The sequence below is a fragment of the Lissotriton helveticus genome, chromosome 4_1 (assembly GCF_964261635.1).
Source record: "Lissotriton helveticus chromosome 4_1, aLisHel1.1, whole genome shotgun sequence".
In the NCBI taxonomy this organism is placed as follows: domain Eukaryota; kingdom Metazoa; phylum Chordata; class Amphibia; order Caudata; family Salamandridae; genus Lissotriton; species Lissotriton helveticus.
Genome location: NC_136063.1, coordinates 490,969,602 through 490,986,063, shown reverse-complemented (window position 1 = coordinate 490,986,063; position 16,462 = coordinate 490,969,602). Strand labels below are relative to the sequence as shown.

The 16,462-nt window shown below is 49.1% G+C and overlaps 1 protein-coding gene across 1 annotated transcript in view; it reads right to left on the bottom strand.

The window, feature by feature from the left end:
* The window catches only part of PSKH2 (protein serine kinase H2), a 128,277-nt gene that overhangs the window by 101,114 nt on the left and 10,701 nt on the right, over positions 1-16,462 (bottom strand). The window lies entirely within an intron of this gene.

Below are 16,462 nucleotides of genomic sequence, written 5' to 3'. Positions count from 1 at the left end.
CACTTCCAACAAAAAGCAACTCACCACTTGTTCTCCCTTTCCCTACTCACCACAGCTAGGTTGGATTACAAGACACATACAATGAAGCTCGCAATAGAAAGTGGGATTCATTCTTTAATCCTCTATTCGTAAAGCACATTAATTACTAATATCCCTGATATTTTCAAGAAACATCAGTTAAGGCATTGGTAAAGTCCTGCAGATGGTATGACACTGAACAATGCCATTGTAATGCTTTATTAATGATGAATTACATATACTACATACAGATATAAGTTACAGAGTTGGCAATAGCCACTCTGTACGTATCGTTATGTCAGAAGTTGCAAGATAAAGGCATTTTTGGTTTATTAACAACTTTTCACTCCATTCAACGAATCTGCACAAAATCTTCCAAAAGGAAAAGTTCATCTGATGTGGGTTTAGCATGGCAAGTTTAATGCTAATCCATAAGGGAGGGATGTCCCATTTTAACTCCCATAGACATTTTTGCTTTCTGCTACAGATAAAAACGATGGGTTGGTGTTGGAAATGGCCCTTTTTGCAGGATTATCCCTAAACTTTTTGCTTCTTCCTCCTATTTTTTCCTGACCTGTTTTTGTTGGTTTTAGGACTCTGGGCACTTTACCACTGCTATTAAGTGCTGAAAGTGCATATGCTCTCCAGATAAATTATGTTATGGATTGGTGTTTCCATGATTGGCATATTTGATTTACTGGTAAGTCCCTGGTGCACTTTGTGTGCCAGGGCCTGTAAATCAAATGCTGCTAGTGGGTCTGCAGCACTGATTGTGCCACCCACATGAGCAGCCTGTAAATTTAACTCAGAGCTTCCACTGCAGAGTTTGAGCGCAATTTGTAACTGCCATGTCGACTTGGCAAGTACACACACTTGCGAGGCCCTTATCTTCCCTTTTCTTACATATAAGTCACCCCTAAGGTAGGCCCAAGATACCCCTGTGGGCAGGGTGCTGTGTATGTCAAAGGTAGGACATGTTCTGGTGTGTGTGGCACATCCTGGTAGTGAATTACAGTGCATTTAGTTTTTCACTATGGAAAGGCTATCTGTCCTATAGGAAAGAATGGGAGTTTTACTTATAACATATTATAAGCATAACTTCCCATTGAGACAAAAGGGAAAGCTGGAGTTTAGTATGCCTGAACTCAGAATATAAAAATGCATCTTTTAGTAAACATGATTTTTATATTGTGTGTTTGAAAATACCACTTTTAGAAAGATGGTATTTTCTTGCTTAGTCATCCTGTGTGCCTCTGCTGGTTTGTGGATTGACTGTATGGCTTTGGAGTGACAGGGGGTAGGGGTGTGCATTCTCTCAGACGGCCACTGGGGGGAGGGCGGGTTGATGTGTGTCCTGATTTTCCTGGACAAGTCAGGGCTGGGCTGAATAGACCTGGGCTGCAATCAGAGTAGTGGGAGGAGTTTTCACTATCACCTGAATAGGCCTGGTCTGCATTTAGAGTGGTGGGAGGAGATTTCCTTTGCACTTGAATAGGCTGTGTCTGCCTTGGACAATGCTGTCTCCACCTTCTGCCAGGAAGCTGCACCAGAGAGCACATAACTGGTTTTGGCTGGGCAAAGAGATTCTCTGCCACCAGAGAACAAAGGAATTTGTGCTATAAAAAGTGGGGCCCAGACCCCGGAACTTTAGATCACTGCTGAACTAAGGAACCTGCCAGGAGAGCTGGAAAAGCTGTCGGGAAGAACTGCCACTTTGCTGCATGCTCAGCTGTGTTAGCATGCTCCTTGCTGCTTCTGTCTTGGGCAGGGAAAGGACTGGATTGTACTTTCATCATCCTGCTGATAGAGTTTTCTCCAAAGGCTTGAAGTAGAGTTTGCCTCCTGTTGGAAGTCTCAGGGAGATAAAAGACTTCAGAGAAATCACTGGAATCAAGGAACCTACCAAGAAGAAGAGCTGGAAGAGCTGCCAGGAGTACTGCCCCTTTGCTGTGTTGTTGCTTTGTTGGGTGTGCCTGCAGTTGCTGCTTCTGCCTTGCGCAGTGAAAGGACTGGACTGAACTTTCTTTACTTGTGCTGAGTATCTCTAAGGGCTTGAAGTGGAGCTTGCCTCCTGTTCTGAAGTCTCAGGGACTGCAAAGTTTTCACATACCTTGGGTACCGCTTTTGGAACTTTCAGTTGCCACAGAGAGGGGAAAAGCAGCTCTGTGTCCTGATGGCGCCGCAGAGGGTACCGCTGCATCTAGCACCGCAAACCTGGTATCACCGATGACCACCGCCGCCACCGAGCCTCTGCTTGCACCATGACATGTGGCCACCGCACTTTGCACTGCCTCACGTCACTTCGCCGCCCGGTCTCACCGACGTCGTCGCTGCACACTGACCGTGACTTCAGTGACCGGATCAGGGCTTGGGGGCCCGCTCGTAAGTCACACGATGCACATCCCCGTCCCACACCAAAGTCCGGACTGACCAATGACAGCTTCCCGCAACCGGCTCTGTCACCTGCACCGTGATCTGTCAGCACTGCAATGAGCACCACATTCACTCCGCACCGCAGCTCTGGTGTCACCGACGCCATTGGACGACCGTCACCAAGCTGCTGCCTGCATGCATCTTGAGGGCACTGCACTCCGCACCGCCACCGCGACGATTGCCAAGACTGGCCAGCACAAACGTGCAGGCCACAATACAAAAGGTACTGTTTATAAGTCTGTTGACGCCCCTGACCGAAGCGGTCAGACGAAACTGTTGGATTCTGTTGTTTACAGCACCGCTGTGGCACCGAAGCTACCGACTTCAAGGAACTGTGTTTTTCAAGTATTCTTGCAAAGTGCATATGTTTAAAGTACTGTATGCTGCTTTTTTGCAGTTTTGTTTTTGTTTTGGATATATAAAAATATTGGCTATTTTTCTAAACTGGTGTGGTGGTGTCCTTTTGTAGTGTTTTCACTGTATCACTGTTGGTTATGTGCAAATGCTTTACACACTGCCTCTAAGATAAGCCTGACTGCTCATGCCAAGCTACCAAGGGGGTGAGCAGGGGTTATTATATTTGGAGTGTAACTCCCTTGCCCTGACTAGGAAGAAGGGTCCCTACTTAGACAAAGGTACCTACCTCTGCCAACTAGACACCCACATTCAACAGTTGGATGCTAGGCCATGCAGCAAACTGGTGGCACTGCTAAAAGACATTGACCAAGCCAATAGATCTCATACAACAGAGAGTTGGAGCCACTTCCTGACACCTGGTACTCCTGTGGTGCCACCCCCTTAATTACCTTTGCTTCCACCCTCACTCACCAACCAGTAGTATAAATATGAGTGGTGGTGTCCACAGTTTATCAGCACTGCAAGCCCCTTGAGGTCTGTCTGCTTACTTGCCCAATTCCACATTATGGGAACCAGGAAAGTCAGCTCCTAGAGCTTTCAGAATGACACGTAGGGGAAGAAAACAAAGTGCTATGTTGGTCTCTGCCCCACCCAGTTACTGCGCGTTGAACCAAGAAGCACTAGCCGAGACTGGCAGACCAATAAACTGCGTCCGCCTCGTCCTGGCCTCAGGCGTCAGGATAACCAACGCCTGGCACCTGGCGCCACAGAACTCCAGGGCTCACAGTGGTTTTTGACAGCAATGGGAGCAGCAGGACGGAGGGACAGCAAACGATGACAGTGCACCGACGCTCCATCCGCAGGGGCAAGGGTAGAACATTTCCCAGTTATACCAGCTATTTTCCCAGCGGTACAAACTCCACTGCCCCAGTGACAACATGACGGCAACCTCTCGGTTGTTTCAGAATTCAGCTCATCATTCCCACAGGAAGCTGAAGTCTGAGGTAGGTTGCAGAGCGCTTAGTTGACATCTAAGAATATGTATTATAAATTTGTATATGTATTAAAAGCCAGATACTTAACCAGAATTACTCAAATAGGCATTGACCACTGACAGTGTAATGTGCAATTTTTGCACTGCCATATGAAGTTCTATTGGAGGTTACAACCTGTAGTTGACATCTAAGAATACGTATTATAGGTTTGATACTCAATCAAAATTGGCACTGAGTACTTGCACTTTCAATCTGCAAATTTTGCACAACTATATAAACTACTGTTAGAGGTCAAGGGGTGCAATATCCCAATATAAGGTTATATTGGAATAGGCACTGAGAATTAATGCTGTTAATCTGAACGCAAACTGTATTCTGAGAGAACTGGCTAATGTGTCCAGTAATATCCATCACCTGGACTCGCAATAAACTCACATTGAAGGTCTAGAGCTCTGGTACTTAACAGAAATAGTAACTGAGCGTTGCCATTTTAAATTTGCTACTTTGCACAGTAATATCGACTACAACTGGATATCAATTGATGTAAGACCATACCAAGATATTTATTGAAGTAGGCACTGAGAATGGACACCTCAAATCAAAATTCAAATTGAGTTTCAGATCTGCAATGCAACTTGCTTTTTTGCATAATTGCATTTTGTACTGTGATTTGCCCTAGCAGTGACACTTTGAATTTGCCATGTTTGCACAAAACTCAAACAGTGCGGTTGGGTACCCATGGGACACCTCTTTATAACCATGCACAGTGTGGTAGGCACCATGGGGTGCCTGCCACAGGTTGCAAGGTTTTCTGCCACTGCATCTTTCTTCAATGGGAGCCTGCATTGTCGGTCGGAACACAGGCTCCCTTTGCAGTCAATGAGAGTCCGACCGAATGGTGTTCGTAAACATTGTATTCGGTCGGTCGGACTCACCGAACCCGAGTCGGTTGGAAACAATTCCAACAAGGAGTCAGTCAAAATGCATTCTCAACGCCACTAACATTTAGCCATGCTGAACAGCAGCTACACTAGTGTACAACATGGCAAAACACATTGTCAAAGACAATAGCTCTTGTAGAGACGAGACCTATTTGCTTTGCCAATGCTTGTCTTTTACTGATAGCACTCCATATGTTTCTAGTCCATCTCTCCATGTCCCACAGCTCCGAATGGTGCAGGGAGGAGTAACAAGGTTGCTGGCTAGGTACTAGTGCATCCGGTACAGCTGTAGCTGGGAGATAGCTGCCTGCATATGATGTGCTTGGGTGATGAGAGAGCAGGTGGCCAGGTGCCTGTTGACACGCACTGAGAGAGCTGAGAGACAGATCCTGCAAGTGGCTCCTTGGGATCTTCCTGTGGCTCTGGGCTCTCACTGACGCTAATGAGGCGGGGGCGGGGGTAAAGGGGGGGGAAGGGGTGGGGAGGGTCAGGCACTGACCTCCGTTTCCTCCGACCAGCAGCTGGCTTCGCGGGGCTCTCCTCAGGCTGCTTCCTTGGGCACTGGCAGTGCCCAAAACGGGTCCCGCTGCTCCTTGGGTGGCTGCAGGGCTCTCTCACCACCCGGAGCCCTGCAGATGTCGGGCCGCTCTCTCCAGTCTCGCGGTCAGCTGGTGGCAGGCGCGGGGCTTCCCTTTTCCCCACGGTAGCCCCGCTAGCAGCTGCACCTTCCTGGGGCCCTCCTCCACTCACGGAGAGCCCCCTCCACGGATGCTCCGGCAGATCCTGTCCCTGCCGGGCGGCCGCTGGTCCTGGCACTCCCTCACCGGCGGTGGCGGGGTAGGCTCCCGCCCTCCGTGCTCTCCTACTACCGGCAGCTTCACCCGGGTCGACTTCCTTCGGCTTCCTCTTGCCGGCACGGACCGGCAGGGTGAGCACCCGCTCCGGTTGCTCTCCACGGGGGTCCCTCGACACTACAGGGGCCCGCAACGTCGCCTCACGCTTCCAGTGTTCTCCTTCACCCGGGCCCCTCCTCTCTCATGGGGGCCCAGGACTTCTAGGCAGCTTCCACGAGGCTGCAGGCTTCTCTGAGGCCAGCGCGGGGTAAGCTCCCACCTGGCACCTTCGCCGTCACGGGGCTCCCCTCAGCTCACGGGAGCACCGCAGCACCTCCCTCGGGCCTTCCGGGTCTTTTGGTGGCCTCTTCTGGCTGCCCGGCCGGCAGCCAATTGGTGCACGGCTCGGGACCGGACCCAGTGTACCGACAATGTGCCTCGAGGCCCCCCCTCCGTTTCCGCTGAACAGCTGCTGGCTCCGCAGGGCTCTCCTCAGGCTGCTTCCTTGGGCACCGGCAGTGCCCAAAACGGGTCCCGTTGCTCCTTGTGTGGCTGCAGCACTCTCTCACCACCCGGAGCCCTGCAGACATCGGGCCGCTCTCTCCGGTCTCGCGGTCAGCTGGCGGCAGGCGCGGGGCTTCCCTTTTCCCCACGGGAGCCCCGCTAGCAGCTGCACCTTCCTGGGGCTCTCCTCCACTCACGGAGAGGCCCCTCCAAGGATGCTCCGGCTGATCCTGTCCCTGCCGGGCGGCCGCTGGTCCAGGCACTCCCTCACCGGCGGAGGCGTGGTAGACTCCCGTCCTCCGTGCTCTCCTCCTACCGGCAGCTTCACCCGGGTCGACTTCTTCCGGCTTCCTCTTGCGGGCATGGACCGGCGGGGTGGGCTCCTGCTCTGGTCGCTCTCCGCGGGGCTCCCTGGACACTATGGGGGACCCGCAATGTCGCCTCACGCTTCTGGCATCCTCCTTCACCCGGGCCCCTTCTCTCTCACGGGGGCCCGGGACTTCTAGGCAGCATCCGCAAGGCTGAAGGCTTCTGTGAGGCCAGCGCGGGGTAGGCTCCCGCCTGGCACCTTCACCGTCACAGGGCTCCCCATAGCTCACGGGAGACCCGCAGCACCTCCCACGGGCCTTCCGGGTCTTTTGGTGGCCTCTTCTGGCTGCCCGGACGGCAGCCAATCGGTGCGCCGCCTTTGGGGGTGCGGCCGCGAGGGCCAATGGCTGCGCAGCATCCAGCGGGGGCGCGGCCGATGACGCGGTGCCCCCGTCATATGACACAGATGGCGGCCTCAGGGCCCAGCGCGGCCTTCCCTGCACTACAGCGGCCCTCTCTTGGCTCCGGGGGCCGCCGCAACGATTCACTCTGCAGCGGGGATCTCCTCGACGTGGTGCCGGGCCGCGGCGATGATTTTCGGCAAGGTTTCTTCCTCTTACGGGCCCCGGGCGGCGTGGTGATTTCCAGAACAAGGTGTAGGCTCCCTCTAAACAGAAGTGCTCATGTGGTGTAGGCTCCCGCCCTATTTACAAGGCTGAGAGGCGGCAATAACGCGTGGTATGCTCCCGCTGTATTTCAATTAGCACCAGGGGCAGAATCTGGCGCTGTAGCGCTTAGGAGGCACAGCGCAGGGCACAGCAGGCTACAGAAGTCCTGGGCAAAAATAGCGCTTTGTAGACGCTGCGCTGTAGGGGACAGCAGTCCTGGCATAAGACAGTTCCTTTGACCAAGCAGCGTCTTCACGCCACCCAGCGCAAGGGGGGCGGACGGTCCCAGCAGCAAGCCCCAGGGTAACTCTTCTCACCTCCTGGGTGGTGGGGGTCCAGTCCAAGGCACTCCTTCCCTTTCAGGCGCTTCTGGGCGCAGCGCTTGCGTGGCGCAGGGTCCCGGCAGCTTCAGGGACCTAGGAGGGCCCTCCTTCTTCAGGGGGCCGGGGCACAGAGCAGCAGGCACTACTGGGCCAGGTCAACAGTCAGTGGGGGCTTCATCAAAACAGGGCGGTAGGCCTTACACCATCCTCCACTGCAGCGTGGCCCTCCTCCTGAACAGCAGCCTGAACTTCTGAAGTGGGGCTTCCACTAGCCCTGGGGACAGTAAAGGGGTTCTAGATGGGTGCAGGGTCCAGCACACAGGCCCAAGTGGCGGTATCCCCTGGCAGCAGGCCCCCTCACGTTCCTGTCCCAGCTCTGTCTCAGCACATGGTAGCACATCCCCCTTATTTATATTCCCCTCACCCCACCTTCCAGGCAGTGCCAGAGTCTTCTAGAATTCTGTGGTGTACTGGTTTAAACTGGCTCAGGGGGAGGAGAAGAGCACCCTGGGTGCCAGGCTTTCCCTCCAAATGCTGGGGTGGCTGGGTACCTAACATCTAGACCGCTAACCTACTGCAGTCAGGTGGCACAACGCACAGTCATGGCATCCATTTTGAATACAACATTCCATCAGGGTACATTTCTATAATGGGGTGTTAATAACTGCACACCATTGCATTTCATTTAACATTACACAGGGCATCTCATACCTCACATGGCCTATACAGCTTTATTACCATGGGGGAGACATCCATAAATATTGGGGGGTGAAAGCAAAAAATTTGGGGGGAAAAGGGACAAGTCCAACAGCCATGGAACAGTCTACGCAGGTTCCACATGGATCTGGTTGATATAAAGCCATTTTGATCTTCGTGTATAAGTTTCCGCATATGGAGGAGTACTCTTGTTGCTAATACTTTACTTAATATTATTATAAAGTCTGTGTTCAGCATTGATAAGGGCCAATAGCCAGCTGGTCTGACTGGAGTGGTTTTGGATTTAGGTAAGGGGATCACCAGTGTCTCTCTAGTTGACACTGGCAAATATCCTAGTCGCAGGGACTCGGCAAATACAGCCTCAAGTTTAGGAATTAGCGTAGAATTGTACTCAGAGTAGAATTCTAGGGGTAGGCCGTCCGGGCGGATGTCTTCCCCATGGCCATTTCTTTGATGGCTGGTCAGATCTCTGATGTTGTCATCGGTCCACTAAGGTCTTTTTGGAACTCTGGATCTAGACTCCGCATCAGCAGAGGCGTAAGGAAGTCTTCCTATGTTGCTGGAAGAAATTGTCCAGGGTGTACATAAAGAGATTTATAATAGTTGTGGAAAGAGTTATTTATAGCCTTCGGTGTATTAAGGAGGTTCCCCTTCCCTGCCGACTACCTGAGTAATGGGGGAGCCCCGTGACTCCTGATGTACCAACCACGCTATACGTCTACCTGACCTGCACCCCTCCGCATGCATCCGTTCTTGATATTCTTGCACATTAATATGGCAATGCCGCATTGAGACTTCGTTGTATTCGTCTCTCACCTCGAGATGTTCTGTCCGTATGGTCTTGTCCGTGCCCAGCCTGAAGTACCCATCCATGGATAATGCACAATCCACAAGTGCAGAGGTGGGCTGAGCCAACAGGACAAATGCAGATCTATGATACACCCTTATCTCAAAGCCATTATTACATATGACACTCTGAGTGACAACTCATTGCAAGGAATTGGTTACATCTCTAAAATTGCTCATTTGTGCAGTGTAGTGGTATTGGAGAGTGTCTGGATGGTAGAGGACATGGAACAGTCAACACAGGCTCCCTGATGTGGATCTGGTTGGTATAAAGCAATCTTGATCTTCGTGTATAAGTGTGTGCATATGGAGGAGTAGACTTGTTATTAATACTTTACTTAATATTTTAAAGTCTGTGTTCAGCATTGATAAGGGACGATAGCTCGCTGGGCTGACTGAAGTGGTTTTTGATTTAGGTAAGGGGATCACCAGTGCCTCTCTAGTTGAAACTGGCAAATAAACTAGTCACAGGGACTCGGCAAATACAGCCGCAAATTTAGGAATCAGCTTTGAAGCGTACTCAGAGTAGAATTCTAAGGGTAGGCCGTCCGGGCCAGGTGTCTTCCCCGAGGCCATTTCTTTGTTGGCCGGTCAGATCTCTGATGTTGTCATTGGTCCACCAAGGTCTCTTTGGAACTCTGTATCTAGACTCCTCATCGGCAGAGGCGTAAGGAAGTCTTCCTATGTTGCTGGCAGAACGTGTCCTGGGTGGGTGTAAAGGGTTTTAAAATAGTTGCGGAAAGCGTCATTTATAGCCTTCGGTGCACACAGAGGTATCCCTTCCCTGCCGACTATCTGCGTAATGGGGGAGCCCAGTGACACCCAATGTACCAACCACGCTAAAAGTCTACCTGACCTCCCCCCCTCCGCATGCGTCCATTATTGATATTCTCGCACATCAATTTGGCAAAGCCGCTCCCTCGTTGTATTCGTCTCTCACCTCAAGATGTTCTGTATGTATGGTCTTGTCCGTGCCCATCCTGAAGTACCCATCCATAGATGATGCATGATCGACAAGTGCAGAGGTGGGCTGAGGCAACGGGACGCATGCAAATCTATGAAACGCCCTTGTCTCAAAGCCATCAGTACATATGACACTCTGAGTGACACCTCATTGCAAGGAATAAGTTACATCTCTAAAATTGCTCTGTTGTGCAGTCTAGTTGTATGGAACCAGCCTAAACATAGATGGAGTCTGAACGACTTTGTAAATGTGTCCCCTATTAGGAAGATCAATTGGAGACCAACCACAAACTTTGAATACAAGTTATCTCTACTGCTAATTTGAACTAAATAAACAGTTTGGAAACCAGAGTGAACATTCCCTGATTAATTCCATGCAGGCTTTGACTCTATATCACACTCGAATTTGCTCTAGCATGGCAGTTTGAGTCTTTTAGTACAAGTCTTTCTTCCAGAAGATGAACAAACTTGAGGGTCCTGATGGGGCTGGGTGAAAGTTTTTTTCATTCCGCAGTATAGGGATGCGTATTGCGATATAATGCAGTGACATTACTCTGATTTCTCATGCATACTATGGAAACAAAAACGGTGAACAGTAGCTGGTTATCCTACCCGGAACTGTGCACTCTGGTTTTTTTGTGCAGTTCATGTAATTTGTGTGGGCACCCCTAGTCCTGGATCATAAATGGTTAGGGAGTTTTTAAGCAGTTTCATTTCTGTTGTCCCTTCCTTTAAATATTGCAGTAGACCATGATTTATTTTCACCCTTCATACATACTTTTTGTAAATTAGTAAGAGTGCTTAAAAACATTATAGTGAAATAAATTAAGTAAAACGTTTTCTGTACTGAATACAAATACTTACTGCCTTTTGACCCTCTCTTGTGCATTCTAAGGAGCTCCTCAATGTAAGACCCTACGTATGGTCTGAGTTGGTGGTCTAAGGCAGTCCACGCAGCAGAACTGTCAAGTTTCTAAGATCCGTACTAGATCTCATATAAGTAATTCTCTAGAACAAAAAGGGGCAAACCAGTAACCCAGGGATCTGGGCTGGACAATAATTAATAACAAAAATGTGGCCCCTATGGAAAAGTGTAGCCCTTGACTTCCACAGTACTACTATTACACCAGGGATAGAACAAAACCTCTTAAAATTAGTGACTTTCAGTTATGCGTTTAGTACATTTATGTTATGTTATGTTATGTGATGTTATGTTATGTTATGTTATGTTAACAGGTTTATTAAGTGCAACAGCTGCCCCATCAAAGAGGCGTCCCGGCGCTAACCAGCAATGAGGTGACAGAACATAAAAGACCCGGGACCGACGGAATGGGGAAAAGAAAGGTTTTTAGAGATTTCCTAAATTTGAGGTAGTTAGTGTACCCTCGAATATGGGCCGGTAAAGAATTCCAGAGGATGGCAACTCTATTCCGAAAAGTGCGACCACCAGCACGAACCCTCCTGACTCTAGGAACCACCACCAGATGTTGTCCCACAGAGCGGAGCTGGCGAGAGGGGACATAAGGTAGAAGCAGGTCAGTCAGGATTTTAGGAGATGTCAGTTTCAGAGTTTTAAAGGCTGTACAAAGAGCCTTAAACTCGATGCGCCTAGCCACAGGTCGCCAGTGTAAACGGTGAATGGCGCTTGTCACTGAGCAGACTCAGCGCAGCCCAAAAAGGGATCTTACAGCCGCATTCTGGACTCTCAGCAGCCTCTGAACTTCAGACTTATTAGCTCCCAAATACAGTGAGTTCGCATAATCCAGTCGTGACATAATCAGGGCCTGGATGATGATCAGCCTAGTAAGGTAGTCAAAGAAGCCCAGAATGGGTTTGAGTCCCCGCAGCAGTCTGAAACAGGTACCTGCCACGTTTTTTGTCTGAGTCTGAAAATTAAGTGAGGCATCCATCCAGACCCCTAGATTCTTCACTGCTTGCTTAGGGACAGGTGTAGTGCCTAGGATCTTTGGCCACCAGAGCTCACTGGATGTACGTTGTTACAACGCATGCTTTTAGCACGCATGCTGTAACAACGCGGTTTTTATAACGCATTCTTTTACAACGCATAACAGAAAGGGATGTTGGATAGTGAATATTTTAATTTACCATTCCAACACCAGTCCCCGTTGACACTAGGGAAGGTGTTGGATAGTAAATTAAAAGTATTCCCTATCCTTGAGCGCCCCCCCAGAGCCATGCGTTGTAATAGAATGCGATTTAAAAACCGCTTTGTAATAGCACTGCGTGCTAAAAGTTGCGTCATAAATGACGTTCCCCGAGCTCACTCCATAGACCGTGGTCTCTGCCCACCAACAACACCTCCGACTTTTTGGCATTCTGCTGGAGACAGTTGGCGGTCATCCACTCGACGGCTGCCGCGAGATCACCCTGAAATTTCAGGGCCTCCTGCTTAGAGTCGCATGAGAGAGCCACCACCAACTGTGTGTCGAAGGCATAGGCGACCATGGTCAACCCTCTGCTCTTGGCTACTCCGGCCAGATGTTGAACATGGAGATTGAATAGCAGAGGGCTCAGGGAGGAGCCCTCTGGAACCCCTTGACTTATGGGACGGATGCTGGAGGTAAAGGGAGGAGCAGTCACCTGGAACATCCTATCTACCAGAAAAGAGGCCAGCCACTGCAGAGCAGAGCCAGTAATTCCTGGCTCCTCCAGGCGACGCAGCAAGATGGATATCCCATCTCTGAACATTCAAAATCAATTTTAGCAGTATAATGCAGTGTATATACTTTTCACTAGAAATAAAGAGCTCCTAAAAGTTGACGGTGCATTGAAAGTGATATATGTATGGTGAATAACAAGTACATAAGTGCTATGTACAAAAGTATATACATGTGGCTAACAGGGATAATAGAATGTCTGAAGTCAATACCTTTGAAATGAATGTTGATATCTACCTTGAAGTTCTTAAAAACACAGTCCACATATGTTTATTTGTTGACACTTCGACCTCTGAGCATATGTATTTGGAGCAGGGTCATCGTCAGGATGCAAAATATATACAGGAGACACCAAATGATTTGGCCTGGAATCCCCACAATCAAGGAAATGTCAAAACACAATTTTTTTAAGTAATTTCAAAATGGGTATTCACAGCAAGGGACGGTGGCAAAAAGTCCCACAATCACAACAGCGTCTAGTATTACTTCAAAGAACAGCTTCAAAATTGATTTAAGCACGCAGGGAATCATAGAGGTCAGACTGAGGAAATCAGGCCACCATTTGAAATTGAGAATGCCTATTGATAGAGACTAAATACTTCAAGAGAAACCAGAAAGGGTGTACTCAGGGCCAGTAATCAAACCGGTCAAGGCCGGATGCGGTGATGAATGTGCTTGTCATCCAAACATTTTCGTCCAAATGCTCTTTGAAAGCAGCTTAATTTTCAACAACTGCTCTCGGTCTGCTCCCATCTAGGGGCTTACTTTCAGGGTCGGATTGGGATCACAATTCGGCCCGGGCACTGATGAAAAAAGTGGCCCACATTCAAGAGGAGTGGCGCATATTTAAGGGGCGTGGCCCACATTCAAGGGGCGTGCCCTTTCATGGAACACCATTTGCACAGACAAGGAATGAAAGTGGGAGGATACTGTTCTTGCACAGGACACAGGGCCAAGGTGACAATTGCCTACATGCTGAGCAACTAAAAAAAATAGCAAGGCCCCTTTCTGTCACAAAATTATTCCAGCCCTCCAGCACAGGAGCACCTGAAAAGCAGCAAAGCCCCTGCTATTACTAACCTACTTAGCCCTCCCCAGACCTTCAGCTCAGGAGCACATGAACAGAGGTAAGGCCCCTGCAATTAGTAAATTAATCAGCCCTCCAGGCCTCGGGAAGATGTCCTGGCAGGGGAGCACAAAACACAGCTTTCTGGGTCATCCAAGGTAGCCAGGTAGCCAGTGGGGAGGCTGAGGTGAAGCTGGAGCATGGGAAGTGCCTTCCCAGTGTGTTCTGGCAGTTTGAGTGTTTACCATTTACTGTAGTATTACCCTTGTACCTGTGTATGGTACCCTTTTGTAACTTGCACATGTCACTTTTCTCTGGTATCGCACTGTATGCTACCTCTCACTTTTGTTTGCTTTAGATACTTGCACAAGTGCCACCATTGCCTACGTAACGTTTGTTCTTGTGCTGGAGTGTGCCATTTATTGCAGTATTATACCTCTACTTGTACTTTGTACGCTTTTGTAACCTGCACACATCACTTTTTAGGGCTCGGCCTACGTCACCACGAAGTGGGGCGGAGCTCCGAGCTCCTATTGTTAAAGAAAAAAAAAAAAGGTTTCTTTAGGGCTCGGGAAAGAAACATTCCTTAGTGCGCGATCTTTTTTTATGGCATCTGCATAGTGATTCGTCTTCGCTGTGCTGTCTTTTTAGTAGCCTTGACACGATAGGCTATATGTAATTTTCGCTCGCCATTTTGGCATTTTCTGTGCGGTTACGCGCACAGCAGTCCATTAATTTCAATTAGGAGCTGTCAGGGTGCCGCGATAATGTAATGCAGATGTTGTGGGCGCGTTCACCAGTCTGCTGTGAATGGCGCCGTTCGTGCTTTTCCTGTGTTTTCTTTCCGTGTAGGGCAGACGTGAAAGGCATGGTCTTAAGAGCAGAAGGCCATATATCTTCAATTATCTCGCCATCACGGCAGAGATAATTGAAAACATATGCCTGCAGTGGCGCGCGCGCGAGGCCGAGAGCTGAGCAGGATGACTCCATGCCACAGTGTAAGAGAGCGTCCGCATCAAAGTGTAAAACCTTTAAAAAAAAAAGTGAAAAAGCGAGAAGTTTCCTGTAGCTTCAAGGCCAGTCACTGCATAAGGCTGTTTGCAGCCCTCCGCCTCCTGGCAAAGTACCCTGAGACTTCAATAAAGCCTTGTTCCCCCCTGTTTCTAGTTTTGCTGGGCAGTGACTACGTTCACGTCAGGCTTAAGAGGCAAAAAACGAGGCGCTGTAGTCCGTAGAACACACCGCCACGAGCGTTGGTCTTAATGTTTCCCATATAATTAAAGCAGAATAAATCTTACTGTCCAGGGGGTGTAAGCAGGTAAATGTTTTACCATCACTGTTCCAATAAATCGCCCCCAACTTTAGACTTTGAAGTGCTGAATGTTTTAGCACCCGCAGGCATGGAATGTCCCTGCGCGCCCACCGTCGAGCGGGCTGGTGTGACTAATATATTTGCACTCGAGCCGAGGGAAGGGGCAATGCTGAAATTACAGCCCCACGAAGAGGGAATTGATGAGTATTTTCCTTGTAACCGCTCCTTGAAAGTTAAGTGGCACAGCAGGTAAATACTGTTTGCAGTAAAGAATCGCGCACTGAAGGCAGGCGAGGGCTGGGCTCACATGGAGGGAGCCTGGGAAGAGCCGGCGGGCTTCGATGCGCTTCACGAGGGGCATAACGAACGGATTTTTGGGAGCCGTTTTCAGGGGGATAGCGTTACTCATTAGGCGGAATAATGAAGCCCTCGTTCTAACACCTGCGCGGTGTTGGTTACCGCGTCGGCATTCCTTTGGTAGGGCCGCATTTGTGTACATGCTTTTTGAAGCACAACATTTAATGATAGCAGGTGTGACTTTTCACCCCTCTTAACTGGAGAACCTTATTGTCAGAAAGCCCTTTTCCAAATATGTAAGCAGAACGCAACAATTATTTGCTGTTATGTCTCGGAGCGGAGTGCAGCTTATGCAGGGGTGGATGGGGGCAGAGGGCGCACACGTATGATTTTGCTGCCTTTGCTACGGTGGGGATCAGAGTTTAGCGTTATAGATTGATAGACGTGAATAACCGCGCTATTATAATAGACCGTCAAGGAATTGGGACAGGGAATATTAGAGTGATTTCTGGCGACACCAGAGCTTAAAGACGACCCAACAGCACTGCGTTAAATGTTAGCACTATTGCAAATACATCTTTTGTAACAGATAAAACGCCTAAAGTGCAGGATTGGCCCCCAGATTACCTGCGAGGGGTTAGTTCCCCGTTTGCACTGAATACCAAAGGTATAACGATGGACCCTTCCTAATGTCAGCACCTGACTATTTTTCACCCCAAATGATGATTAACCCTAAGATGACTAAAGGGAAGTGTGTGCACACTGTCTGGCACCCATCGTTACTGTGCTGATTCCATATGGAATTATATACAAGTCAAACAACTGCAAAGGTGCACCACAAAAAACAATGAACAAATGCCAATGCTATTAATAAGCAAGAAAAAAGGACGTTTTGCATTAACGGGATCTTGTTAATCTTCAAGTGATCTTTATTTTCAATTTATTCAAAAACAATGTACAGCCGACGCGTTTCGTCCCAAGCTGGGACTTCTTCAGGGCTGTCGGTAAAAACATACAAACAGATGATTACTCTACTAGCTACGTAAAGTGACAAACATTTCAACAACATACAGAGTTTACAAAACATTTTTTAAAACACATGTTAAAACATGGGCATAGGAGCTTGTACGAACAAACGGCATCAACCCTCAGAAGCCATGATGGCAAAAGACCTCTATGTTTGACATAAACAACTATGTACA